This window comes from Dipteris shenzhenensis, chromosome 2 (assembly GCF_047967505.1).
Source record: "Dipteris shenzhenensis isolate YYH24624 ecotype China chromosome 2, Dip_SZ_1.0, whole genome shotgun sequence".
Taxonomy (NCBI): domain Eukaryota; kingdom Viridiplantae; phylum Streptophyta; class Polypodiopsida; order Gleicheniales; family Dipteridaceae; genus Dipteris; species Dipteris shenzhenensis.
This window is the reverse complement of record NC_141597.1, coordinates 19,326,017-19,340,021: the sequence shown is the minus strand read 5'-3', so window position 1 is coordinate 19,340,021 and position 14,005 is coordinate 19,326,017. Positions and strand designations below refer to the sequence as shown.

The 14,005-nt window shown below is 38.4% G+C and overlaps 1 pseudogene; it reads left to right on the top strand.

Moving 5' to 3' along the window:
- The first annotated feature begins 10,495 nt into the window (after nt 1-10,495).
- On the top strand, nt 10,496-11,941 carry LOC147904441 (uncharacterized; annotated as a pseudogene).
- Nucleotides 11,942-14,005: the final 2,064 nt, after the last annotated feature.

Sequence of the window (14,005 nt, the reverse complement as noted above, 5' to 3'; positions counted from 1 at the left end):
TCTATGGTTTCACGATTCTAGTGGGAGCATTCGAGGCAGCAACATAAGGCCATTCAAGTGAATAGCAGTCTTGAGTCTTCACAAGCTTTAGCTTGCACCCTAAATTTTATAGAGTAACAACCCTATGAACACCTCGGGAGATGCACGCCCAAGAGGTGATGCTCTCTAACCTAAGAAATGGCCTACAACTTAGATCAACTAGCAAAGAAGGTGACATTAGCTATGTTGGTGTCCCTTGAAACAAAGGAGAAATGGCTTGGGCACACAATGTCAAAGATGTTGTCAATCAGAAGGACCAACATGGCTCTAGTGGTTGAACATAGAGCAGAAGCAATGCACAATCATCCCGATCCAAGAAGTTTGTCAGCTTCAACAAAATGCAAGAAAAGGAGAGCAAACCTAAATGTGGATGTCAATTGCTAGAGTGACGACGTTTTGGCATGAAAATACAAGAGTTTCTCCAAATAGAAAGGACATCTGTAAAAAGCGGATGGGAAGCAAGATGTTTGAGAAGCACATCATACACATGCTTGATACAAGACAGGTTAATGGTGCCTAAACCAGCCCGGTGGTTGTTTGTGATCGAGATTTGGGATGGTTTACTTGTTTCATTTCTTAAGCCAGGCTTAGACTAAATGTGATTGTTCTAAACCAGCTCGGTGGTTGAGACATCATGCAACCATAGGCTAGTTCAACTCAATCACCAATTATGTGATTGTCTTGAACCAGCGTGGTTGAATAGGCATTAGTTGTTGACCAGTTCGGTGGCATGGTTGATCAAAAATTAACAACAATATATTTCGCAATAGAAAAGCAATATATTGTTAATTTACTAAACCAGACCGGTATTTGGAACATCATGCAATTATGGCTACTTCAGCTCAATCACCAGTTATGTGATTGTCCTGAACCAGCGTGGTTGAAAAGACATTAGTTAAATCGTGATTGCTTCAGCTCAATCACCAATTATGTGATTGTCCTAAACTAGCGCTGCTTCAGCTCAATCTCACCAGTTATGTGATTGCCCTGAACTAGCATGGTTAAGCAAACATTAGTTGTCGATGGTCTCGGTGGTTGAAATTACTGTGTTTCTTAGTACTTAAACTAGTTAAATTTAATTTCCTACTATACCACTTAATTTCTAGACTGGGATGGCTTGGACTTAATGTGATTATCCTAAACCAGCCCGGTGCTGGTTCAAGATAAACATTAGAACTTTACTAATTGAAATTGTGAAATTTAGAAATGAAAAGCAATATATTATTATTTTCTAATTGTGAAATGTTATTTTATAATTGTGAAATTTAGAAATGAAAAGAAATATACTTGTTATTGTCTAATATGTGAAATTGAGACCGTCAAGCTAAGCCACCCGATGGTCGAAATTGGGATGTCCTAAACCAACCTAATGACTATCCTAAATGTGTCCTAATCCAGCCCGGTGGTTGACTGTCCTAAACTAGCCCGGTGATTGAAATTGTGACTAAACCAGCCCGATAGTTAAAATTGTGACTGTCCTAATCCAGTACGGTGGTTGAAATTGTTTTTCTTCTAGTAGCTTGATTAGTTTAATTATTAGATGGTTAGTTCAATTTAGATTCATTATATACTTTAATTAGACCTCATTTTTGCATGTGCTATGTTTTGTCTTGTTTTAGTAGTGCAAAAAGGGGGCTCACTGTACTATTGTTCCATTTAAAAGAGGACTCACTATTCTATTATTCCCGCATGTTGGGTTAGTAGGACAGACTCATTGTATCTCAAGTTTATGGATCATAATCCTGACATTTTAGTTGGGCAGAGGAGATTTTCGCAAGCATTGTAAGCCCCTGTATGTCAGGAACTTAAAGATAGGAATGTTTATTGTTGCAAAATACACAGAGAATAAGGTCTCTGTGGGAGCCAATGGTTTGTCCAAAGGTCGAGACTGTGAGTGGCAGTGCATTGAATGCATTCATGGCACATGCAAGCATTGTAGTCTAAAGTTGAAGAAGAAGACATTTCATGTCTATCCAAATGAAATGAGGGAAGACAACCATGTTGTTCTAAAATGGAGGAGATTTGAAACTGTCTATGTTGAAGGATCCGATAAAAAGAGATGGCTACTATCGTATAAGAGCACTCAACTGAGGGAGCTTATAGGTCACATGGTTCAATCCATCCCAAAATATGTGCTTCATAATTTCACGGCTAGTTGGCAGGATAAGCAGTTCAGGACGTGCCTTGCCAAATTTTCCCATGAGGGTCAATGTTTACTTGGGTGTAGCCAATCGCGAAACTATTTTTGGGGCCATTTTGGGGCCACAATGCGATGCACTCCTGGGTGAATATTTGAATTTTGCATGGACCCGCACTCTCGCCAAAAATTTTCCCTAGGCACACTGGCGTAATAATGAGATGTAATCTATTTTTTGAGAACACCGCATAGCTCGACACATGGCATCTCTACGCTGCTTCGCATAGCACAGTCTTTGGCCTACGTCGGTTGATCACTTATCATTGCGTAGCCTTTTCCTACAGCTTTGCCACCTGTCACTGGGCACGCACCCATGCAGATCATTAAAATTGAAGGTTGACTTGGAGAGACCACCACGCTGGCTCTTGCCATAATAATTAGATGTAATCTATCATTATGAACATCATCGCAATGCACTCTCTGGCCTGACCACCTGTCATCCATGGGGGGTTCACTATAGATGTTGTATGGTTTCATGTGAGTGTAAGGGAGGGGGGTTTTGGGAAGGGGACACTTAAGCATATACATTAGAGGTAGACCCCTCTTAATTTCCTATATTGAACTTAAATTTAAGGAGGGGGTAGAGGGAAAAAAAGAGGGGGGGGGGATCCATTTGATCACCACTCTCCATAGATTAGTTTCTCCATGGCATGCAAGAGACCTTGACAACTCCATGCATCTAAGAATTGTCAATTCATCTCGTAACAATCAATGGATTTTCACCTTCATCACTTTAGGGATCTTGCCAAATAGACATTATACTTTCCCACATATTCAACTTAACCTTATTGCAAAAAAAACCTAAAGTTTGAATCTTTCTCGTTGTGCACAATGTAATTGTGAAACATCACGTAGATTTTGCAGTCATTCCAAGGGATTGACCTCGGTTGTGTGATGGATCCCCACGTCTAAGGATGCTATTATCTCATTGGAACGTCGTTTACTCGCTCTGTTGAGGCCCTATTGAGGTAGATTCTCACACCCTTTTCTTCCTCATACAATTGTTAATTCATTTCAACCTTGCAAGGCTTTTTTAGATACTGCATTGTTTTGCCATTTGATGCTTGATTGATAAGATCAACAGTTGTTGTATTGCTGCCAATTTGAGCCATGATACGAGGGTATGATTTCACAGCTGTGTCCAAGTAGAACTAAAAACAAAGTTGTGCAAGTGAGATGGTAGATTTACCAAAAACATGTGTCATTTTGTCATCATAATGAGTGACATTCAAGAAGCATGAAGATTTACATGTGCTAATAAACATGAAGCTGATCATTGTCTCAAGACGTATACAAATTATTGTCCTCCATTTCTCAATGAGAGGACCTCCTAGTCCTAGATGTATAAGGCTTGGAGGCCAATTCATTCACTTTTTCACATTTTGAAGCTGTAAGTGCAATTTGGGTATAAAGACTTTCTTGGATGCAGGACACCCTATATCCAAGAAGAGGTGGACATTGGCCCTGCTCATCCTGCATCAAGTGGTAGTTGGTTTAGATCTGCCCATGCTGAACCTAGATACATAAACACATTGGCTTTTGAAAGTAATTCCAAACATGCTCCCACTCTTGTTATGGTTCATGGCTATGGTGCTTCTCAAGGCTTCTTCTTTCGCAACTATGATGTGCTTGCCAATCATTTCCGTGTGATTTCCATGGATCAACTAGGGTGAGTGAAGGTTATGCTCTTGGCATTTTGTGCTTGTGTCTTAAAGACAATTAGACTAAGGTTGATTTTGAAAAAAAGACAAATGATTCAGGTTAGAAAGTATATAGAAAGATTATTTACAATTAAAAATAGCTGTGCAACACAAAAATGGGGAAAAGTGACTGAATTGGTATCTATACATTTTGAACTTTCATGAAGTGGTGATAATTTTGTAATGCACTGGCTTGATAAGAAACCAAATGCGACTGCCACTAAGCCTAGGGCAACAAGACAAGCATAAGGATCACATGGGATTAAAGTATACAAGGAACTTCATGAGGGAGAGACACAAGATGGGCGCACTCAAATCTGATCTATTGTAATGCTTTTTGATCATACAAAGACAGGCCTCATATATAGAGAGTCTCTTCATCCACTTTACACATCATGAACTTATGTGGCATCCTCTGATCCACATCTCAATTAGTGGTGACCCTTGTCCCACATCCATTCATGTAGTCCACAACCTCGTGTGTGGCTACCATAATTCACACAATACCTTGCTCTTACATGTTTTCTCTAGGGTGTCAACATATTACCCCATCATTGACCTTACATATATTTCAACACTCCCCCTTAAGCGAGGGTTGTATACCTCTCCAACTGACCATTCACCTCTCACCCACAAAAAAAAAACACTCCCCCTCAATAACAACTTGGAGTGTACATCGAAAGTGTGTGTGCATGTGTCTATTAGCCTAGACACCAATCTTCACTTTGCACATCATACTGCGTGGGTGGAACACCCATGTGCTTTTCGGACATCCCATGTGTCCGGGAAAAGGAACCAACCCATGTAGTGCATCATGGGTGCATCATCCATGTACACTACTCTTACACACTGCAATCAAATATCCATTTGAGCACCCTTGGGCTCGGGTAGAGGACCCTCATAAACGTGGGTGAGAGAAAATTACATCCATTTTAAGCCAATGCAAGGCCTGGGCACTCACAACAATCTCCATCACAATATAAAATATCCATGACTTGTTGCACAAGCCAATGCTGCGCCATTTTTTCAAGGTGTAAGAAATTTTTTTACATGCCATGGTGAAAAATAAGAAGCATGTAATTGGTTACTTTGTTCCACACAAAGAAGGGTGCAATATACACCACAAAAAATCCATCTGACTATCAAAAAATCAAGGCTAATATTTTTAGCCCTCACATAGTAGGGTTATTGACCCTAAGGTTTCTAACAAAAAAAACGTTAGCAAACTGTGAACAGGCATCGACTGTCTGTTTCTCCTCCTGTCGCAACTTTGGATCATTGTCCTTTGGAGCTCCAGGTTCTTTTCCTTCATCAGAGCTGCCCGCCATGGATAGTTTTTCCATAGATTTCTCCTTTTGCAACTCCGTTGCTCCTTTCTCTCTACAAGTCTTGCTTTTGTACAACATGATCGACCTTCTCTCTTCTGGTCGATGGCTCGTAGGTTGCAGAGGTTTTTATTGGGCTATTGTTTTCTTGGGATATATGCTGTGTGAGCTTCCACAAAACAATGGCACTATTCCGTTCTCCACAAACACCCTTGTCTTCATGAATAAGTAGCCAACTTCCCTTGACCACCTCCATTCTTGTTGCGGGCTTCATTCTCCTCTCCAAACATCATTGTCTACTATCTTCTCTTCTGCTCAAAGCTCCTACAAGGATCCACACACTGGCTTTTGTTTCAACCTACTTGTGCTACAATTGATCTTGTTCATAATGGTCCCAAAGATTGTTTCTTCTCTTTGGTTGACTTCAAGCAGCCCACTAATCATTTTGAATCGTCGATCAGCACCATCTTCTCTCCTTGAGACATCTGCTCTTTCTTATTTGACAATTCTACTTCACTAGTGTTCTCTCTGCCACTTCTACAGTCTAGCAACAACATAACCGTGGTTCTCTTGTTGCACTTTTTTGTTGCAGCTAAGAAAAGAAACAATATCTTTGCTTTTTCCTTCTTGCTACATTTTATAAAATAGTACGTACTTTGAGGCACTCTTCCATGAGCTCACAATGAGAGAATCCTCTCTCTATTATCAAAGCTACCACATTTGCACTGAATACACAGAATCGTGCCTACCTTCAGTGACTCCTTTGCAGCAACCATTCCTTTTTCACTTCTTGATAACAACAGCAACAATATCTTTACAGCAAGTTGCAACACATTCTTGGCTTCATCTTTGTAGTAGTGTTTCCTTAATTGTTGATGCTCCTTTCTTTGAACCAGCATCCTTTGGAGCACCATCTGTTCTTTTGCAGCATCAGAATTTAGTCTTTGATTCATCTTGCCTCTTTCTTGGGCATCAACCTTTGTTCATGGTAGCTTCCTGTCTTTCGTAAAGATAGGCCTCATATATAGAGAGCCTCTCCATCCACTTTACACATCATGAACTTATGTGGCATCTTCTGATTTACATCTCAATTAGTGGTGACCCTTGTCCCACATGCATTCATGTAGTCCACATCCTCGTGTGTGGCTACCATAATTCACACGATACCTTGCTCTTACATGATTCTCTAGGGTGCCAACATATTACCCCATCACCGAGCTTACATATATTATAACATGGCTTTCTTTGAGTGAGTCGTGAGGACTTGTTTTGCTACAATTGATTGGCAGGTGTGGTGCTTCAAGCCGTCCTGATTTGATTTGCAAGAGTACAGAAGTTATGTGTTGTGCTCTTTCAGAATAGTCAAGATTTCAAAGGATATCCTCATTATGTACTATTTTTAGGACACCATCCAAATCACTACAGTTTTAAGTAAGATCCAGCTGGTTGGCTTGCTACAGTGTCAAAAATGCTCCATCATAGTTGGAACTTGATGCTCACGCTAACTTTTTGATAGTAAGAGACAAATGTCGCTTCTTTAGACTGCGAGTCTGTTGGGACTTATTATTCCAGTTGCATAGTAAAATGCACTGTACATTGTTGATTGGAAACCTCATTCTATTGCTACTTAAATTGTTGAGCTTCATGTAATCTCTTGTTTTTCTAAGTAATATAGTCAGCCTGTCATTTTGCAAAATACGTATATGATAAACAAAAGAACTACAGATCTACTGTTAAGATACAGTTTCCAGTTTCTAGTTAAGGCACAGTTTCTAGTTAGTTTTTATATTAGTAGTTAGTTTATATATATATATATAAGACAAACAAAAATAAAGATCTATTGATATAGACCTATAGATCTGCAAATCTGTCATCTGTTTTGCATATTTGTTCAAAACAGATCTGTAGATCTGTTTACAGATTTGTTCAAACACATCAGATCTGTAAACAAATATGCAGATCTATTCAAACAAATCTATGTGCAAACAGATCTGCAAATAGATTTGTAAACATATATGTTGCAGATATGAACCTTTCTGCTTATCTGATTTAATCATGAACCTTCCTGTCTTTGTAATGATTGCTTTTTTTTAATGTTCTGCTGCAATTTGTACATCTAGTGTGAGCCATATTGGGGTATGATTGGACTCAGGGTGCTTCTCCCATATTCTAAAATTTTTGATATCTTGTAATGTGTCTACATGAGGTAGAGCATATATATATACCTTTGTAAGACTAGAATAAGTCCAATCATACAAATTTAGAATTTTTGTTGTTCTAAAGATCAAAAATCTACAAAGAAAATAAAAGAGAAAATGAAAGAGAAGAAAAAAGAGGTAAACAAAAACTTTTATGAAAAGCAAAAGGAAGACATACTTAGCAAGCAAAGCAACACTTATGTCGTCATCAGTGCCCAAGCATTGTGTCCACCACTGGCCGAGAAACAAGTTATTTTATTTGTATGGGGGTAGAGTTTCATTTCATTCAAGATAAGCATATGTAATCCATTAACATTCCTCTAAGGGCTCTTCCTTGGGCATTGATTGTGTCATCATCAGATGTCCTAATCCATGCATTGTGTACCTCAAATTCAGATTCTTTATCCAACTCATCTGCCATGATAGGCTGGAATTGCATTTGTCCAACTCTTGCATTTAGATCCCCCATCACTATGACCCTGCCTTGGTCCTGAAACTCAGCAATGTCCAGACAAAGTGCCTCAAAGGCATGATTGGCATTTATTCCATGCCTGTAGTATAAAGGAGAGTCATGGAAGGGCCGGTCATAAGGGAAGGGCAGAATGCATAAGGGAAGGGCAGGTTGCTATGCCATAAGGGAAGGTCCGAATGCATAAGGTCATGTCATAATGCATACGGGAAGGGAACAATGCATAAGGGAAGGGTAGGTTGCAATGCCATAAGGGCAGACCAGAATGCATAAGTGCAGACCATATTGTCATAAGTGCAAACCATTATGTTCCAATATTTCTGATTATGTTCTAATTATGTTCCAATTATGACACAAAATCCAGCAGGCAATTATGTGTTCTAATCATTGTCTAAGTGGGTTGTTTCTATAGGCATCTTCTGTAATGGTTGGGCAGGGAGCTTTGGGACCGGTGGCTCTTGAGTTTCATGTCAGACATGGGCACATGGGAAATGGGAACTCTGACAAAAACCACTAACACATCTACCCCATAGGTACTCACTTGTCTCCACTTTAGAAATTTGTGATTTTGAGTCACCGGCCCTTTTTTTGTTGGGTAGGTGTTTTCAGCTTCTATGCTTATGTTTAGAGCTTATTATGGGCAGGAACAACCCCTTAGCACTGTGCCAATGTTGTATCCTGTTTGTCTACATTGATTATGCAGCATTCAAAGTGGGCTTGTCCTTAATAATCTCATCTCAAATGATTTTGTCTTTTTGGGAGGCTCTAGAATGCTTCCTCTTAGAGTAAAGCAAGAGGAGAGATGGACAGTTGATGTAGAAGAGGTCACTACTCAATTGAGAGAGGAGAGTGAGTCACCGTGCAAGCATCAAAGAGTGAATTCAGAGGGGGCTAGCAATGAGCCGGAGCCATCCATGGAAGCTAGAGCTAGTGATCTTCATGTATCTAGCAATGGGATGGAGTCGACAAGGGATGATGTGAGTGTTGTCCAAGGTGTTCCAAAAAATAGACTCAAAAGTCTTCTTGCCGTATCATCTGAGAAAAAAAGGTGGGAGAGGGATATCAAGAATGCCAAGGAAAAGCTAAAACCCATGGGTCAACATGATAGGTTTGAGCTTATGTCTAAGGATAAGGAAGGGAAAGCTTTGTTTCAAATTTGGTGTGAGGAGTGTGAATGCTCTTATGGTCAAGGAGGGCATGATACTTTATACAATTTAACACACTCGCATATCAAGTCATTATCTCATTTACGAGCTATTGGCTTGGATAAGAAAGGGAAGCAAAGGCATGACATGCTTGGAGTCACACCATCATTGGAGGAGATAAAGACACAAAACAAATGAAAAATAGATGAAGCAATGTTTGAGATTTCTTCTTTTGGAAGTGAGAATGATCTAGAATTGAGATGTATTCAAGCACGTGGATGTATTCAAGCATGTGAATGCTCTTTGTTATAGGACCGGATTGAGAGAGGATGTATTCAAGCATGTGGTAGAAACATATAAGCATCATATTTTGAAAAATGGGCTTTGCATGGGAAGTGTACCTATCATTGTTGCTGAAGATGAGACTATGATCAAGAGGATGGTGAAGTGGATAGCAAAAGATGACCAACTTCTTGGTTTTTGTGGGAAGAAGATAGACCACACATGCATTTCAAATTTCGTAGTGCTTGTTGGAGATGGTGAGAATGGTTATCATAGAATTGTTCATGCATTTGAGCATAATGTGATTGCCCACTATGCAAGAGTATTGAACGCAAATCCTCTTGCTGAATGCTTGCCAAAGTTAGTTCTTCTTATACAACTAACTTGTAATAGGTTTGACTCTATGTCCATCAAGGAGCAATGGAAAGAAGTCAATTTGCATTGGAATATGTATGTGAAGGATGTGATTGGACCAATACTTGGTCATGCTTCTGATGGAGATTCAAGGCGAAGAAAGCTTATGGTTGAAGATTATAGCTCTCTTGCAGGTGTTCAATACTCAATCCCTTGGAAAAGTTGGCCATTGACAGCTTCTATGGAAGATGATGGAAGCATCATTGGATTACATGACCAAGATTATATACACAATGGAAAGAAGATGATTAATCCTCTAGATAATGCATCTAAAAGATTAGTGCTTGGTAATGATCTTGTCACCTTGAATCATGTAGCCTTGGTATATCAAAGTTTCAAGGTTGATGATCAAGGTTTGCAAGGAGATATAGAGAGAAAAGATAGACAAAATTGGAGATTAGCACAAAGGATATCTGGACGTAAAGTTCAAAATTGTTTAGAGCTCTTGTAGATGGGATCCAGTCATCGTCAAGAGCGAACACTTGGTACAAAGGTGTATCTCTCAATGGTGGCAGCATACATTGATATTTTTCTATCTCTAATGCTCAACTTGTATGAGCGTGTGAAAGCTACCAGAATGGTATCCTTCTTTTTCAAGTATAGAATTCATGTTATCTATTGAACATATATAAATAATTAATTGATATTGTATGTTCATGTTGTTGCTATGGTAGCACCATTATGTCTTATTAAACAAGTGACTTATGATGTTTTATTAGGATTTGGCGCATGTGGATCACAAAGCATGATGTATATATGCTCAAGTAGAACTTCATTAGTAGAGAAACTTTCATGGACATCCAATTGTCATGTCACTTTGTGGTTCTTCTCATAAAGATCTTCGGAGACAGATATAGTCACTTGGCGGTTCCCTTATCTTCTACGGGATCTGATGCTTGTGAGAACTTCTTTAGTAAAGTAGGTGGAATGATTAGCAATGAGAGGCGTTATGATGGTTGTGACTTGTTGAGTAGTGTAGGAGCATTGAATAGAATTTCAGAGTTTCAAGCAGGTTCAAATCTAAGTTTTTCGGCAACTCACTCAAAGCAAGAAAATATATGGGTTGATATGAATCATATGCCTGGCATTCCTTTGGCAAATTTAAATGACTACACGGTTGTGAGTACTGATGAGTAGATTGTATATGCATTAAAGGAGGGTTTAGCAGAAGCAAAGGTCATGTGTTGCGAGCTTGGTATGGAAGGTGAAGCTTCATGGGGTGCCTCATGGGGAGAAAAAGATATCTTAGAGCATCTTGAAAACAATGCACATGACAATCTTGAAGAAGAAGAAATTTCATTGGATGATTTTTTTGGAGATGTAATCATGGATACAGTATTGGATGCTGATGAAGAGGATACAATTGCACAAAGTGAGCTTCGCCATGTCATGGATTCTATAGTTGACAATGAGGAGAATGTGGTGAGCCAAATATCACCTTTTGTGGAAGTTGATGGGAAGACTTTGTGCAAGAGCACACTTGTGAGCCAATTGAATGGAAATCTAGCGTTATCAAAGAATAGATTAACAAGGGTAAAAAGTGGAGTATATTTCTTATTTGAGATGAAGTCAAAACCTCAAACAAGTACTTGTCTTGGAATAGGATCTGATTGTGCGGTTCTATTTGAAGATATTATATTTAGAGATAATACAAAGCTCAAAAGAAAAGGAAAGGTTGCAAATACTAGTCAAGGGGTCAAGAAAGGCATATGGTACCTAGGAAGAGTAATGAGTATGAGAATGAAGCTGGGAAATGGTATGAAAGAGACAAGGGGCCCTTTTGATCTTCTGGATCGTCCTCCAAATGTGGAGATTCATCTAGCATGGTATCAAAAAACCAAAGGAAGTAGATGCTACACATATGATCTTGTTGATAATCAATCAGTGTCCTTGGAATCTATAATTGCTATGGCAAATTTGAGCTATGATCCAATATCAAAGAAATATCAACTTGATGCCAATGGCTATAAGATCTTCAACGATTATGTAAGAGATACATAAGGTAATTTGAATCACATAGAGTAAAATACCAAAACTATAATAGTTTTAATGTGTTGTCCTTATGCATTAGTATTAAATTAATAATCTTGTTTTTCTTTGCAGGTTGGAAGTTGCTATGGATACATCATACATGCTACCAAGAAATGTCAAAGAACTTTTGTGGCCATCTAGTTATTGTGTAATTTGAGTTTTAGAGTCATGAACATTTATGACCATTTTGGGTGTAATTTGAGTTTTAAGGTCATAAACGCTCTCCATCACTCATGCATGAAGCAGCTTGCAATCACACTTGGCAACAACCAGCAGTTTTGGGTCCATCTCAGCCACCAATATGTAATAGAAAAGGCATATGGCTGCATTGGCAATCCTTTGATAGTGAAGAAAAGTATATGTATTGATAATCTTATGGTGATGAAGCAAAGTACATTGCAGCATTACAGTATCTTCTATTTCATTTAAGGATATCTATGAAGGGAAGTACTTTTAAACACATACATGTGATGCTTGTGTTGTTGCTACTCTTTGCTAAGTTCACTCATTCATGTGTACTATAATTTGTGACTACTAACTAGATTTTAGTATCATGAGTTTCAAGGTGCTCAGTAAGAGGTTAAACCCAAGTTTTTTCTTAGAGAAAAAAATTAAATCTTTATTTTTTGTTTGATTTTTTTCTTGATTTGTATTAACTGTAGTGTGGGAGGGGGGGAGTCGGCTCTCTCCCATGGTTTTGGTAGAGAGATCCAACTCCCCTTCTCCCAAAGAGAGCTTGGTGTCCGCTTGGTGTAGCCACTTTAAGTGTAAAGGGGTTCGATTCCCCTACTCTCTCTCCTCATGTGGTAAAGGGGCACGGGCACTCAAAAACATTGCAACACATACTTCGATGGTATCCAAAATATCATCATGGTAATTATCCAATGTTTAGTTATTGCAATTGAATTGATTTAATGGATTTTTGAATATAATGTTAATAAGTGAATGTAAGTCTTTGTAGTATGATTTATGATCTTGGTGTTGGTGCTCTTTGTGATCTTGTAGTTTGGGGCCCTCACCATCAACAACGTCAGAGATTGCGAATCACAATGTTGGAGATGAGCTTATTTGAGGTTACATCATCCAAGCTTGATTCCTATCTACTTTACTATCGAAAATTGCGTGGATTAATGATTATTTTAATTTTGGATGGTCTTTATGTTATCATTGAAGATGCTTTTCAATTTGTACATGATAGCAAGAAATGTGGTCTTGCTAATACATAAACAAAGTTTTTTGTAATTTATGTATTAGTGACATTGTCTAAGATAATACCTGGATTTTGTCTTAATCAATGTGATAATTTAGAAGACTACCACTTTGAATATTGCTAGTATATTGTGATAGTTTTATTGAGAAAAATAACCCTTTTATTTTGAAAGAATACTTGTCATTTGAAGGGTGTCATTTAAGAATTTAATTACTAAGACATCTCGTTATTGTATTCCCTCCCTCATGTGAAAGTGAATTCTAATATTTGTCATCTAATTAGAGAAGATTAGCTTTCATATTATTCTAAGATATGATACACCTTTAATCATCAAGTTTACTATAAGGTTAAATATTTATGCGTTCTCTAGTGCCAATACATAAATCACTTTGTGATATGACCATTTTGATAATTTTAATTGCTTAGGATAATTACAACTTTTAAAAAGAAAGTTAGTATATGTTCTATGAAGACTTACATTTAAGAAAGGGGATACATAAAAAGTCATACATGTATATATCTTATAAGCTTATATAGGGGGATATATTAGTCTCACAAGCTTCATAAATAGGGGGTTTTTTAGAAATCCTTGCATGCAGGTGACATGTCTTCTTTACTATGAGTGAACCCCCCGGGTTGTCATCATGCAACCTTTTGCCGCTTCTTTGCCCACAACCCATGCAAATCATAGGTTGGATTGGAGAGACCACTGCACTAGTTTTTGGCATAATAATGAGATGCAATCTATCATTTTGAGCATCGCCTTAGCATAATCTTTGGCCTGACCACCTGTCATCGCCAGAATTCAAGGTTGTCTTGGAAATACCACCGCACTAGTTCTTGGAGTTATAGCTCCGTTACCTATTTTTACGTATTACAGGAGGAGGTCTATGACGATTAGCATGCTGGCAAACAAAAGGAGATTTATGAAAGCCACCGCGCTAGTTCTTGGAGTTATATATTTGTGTACCAAGGAAAATGTATTCCATTGTGCA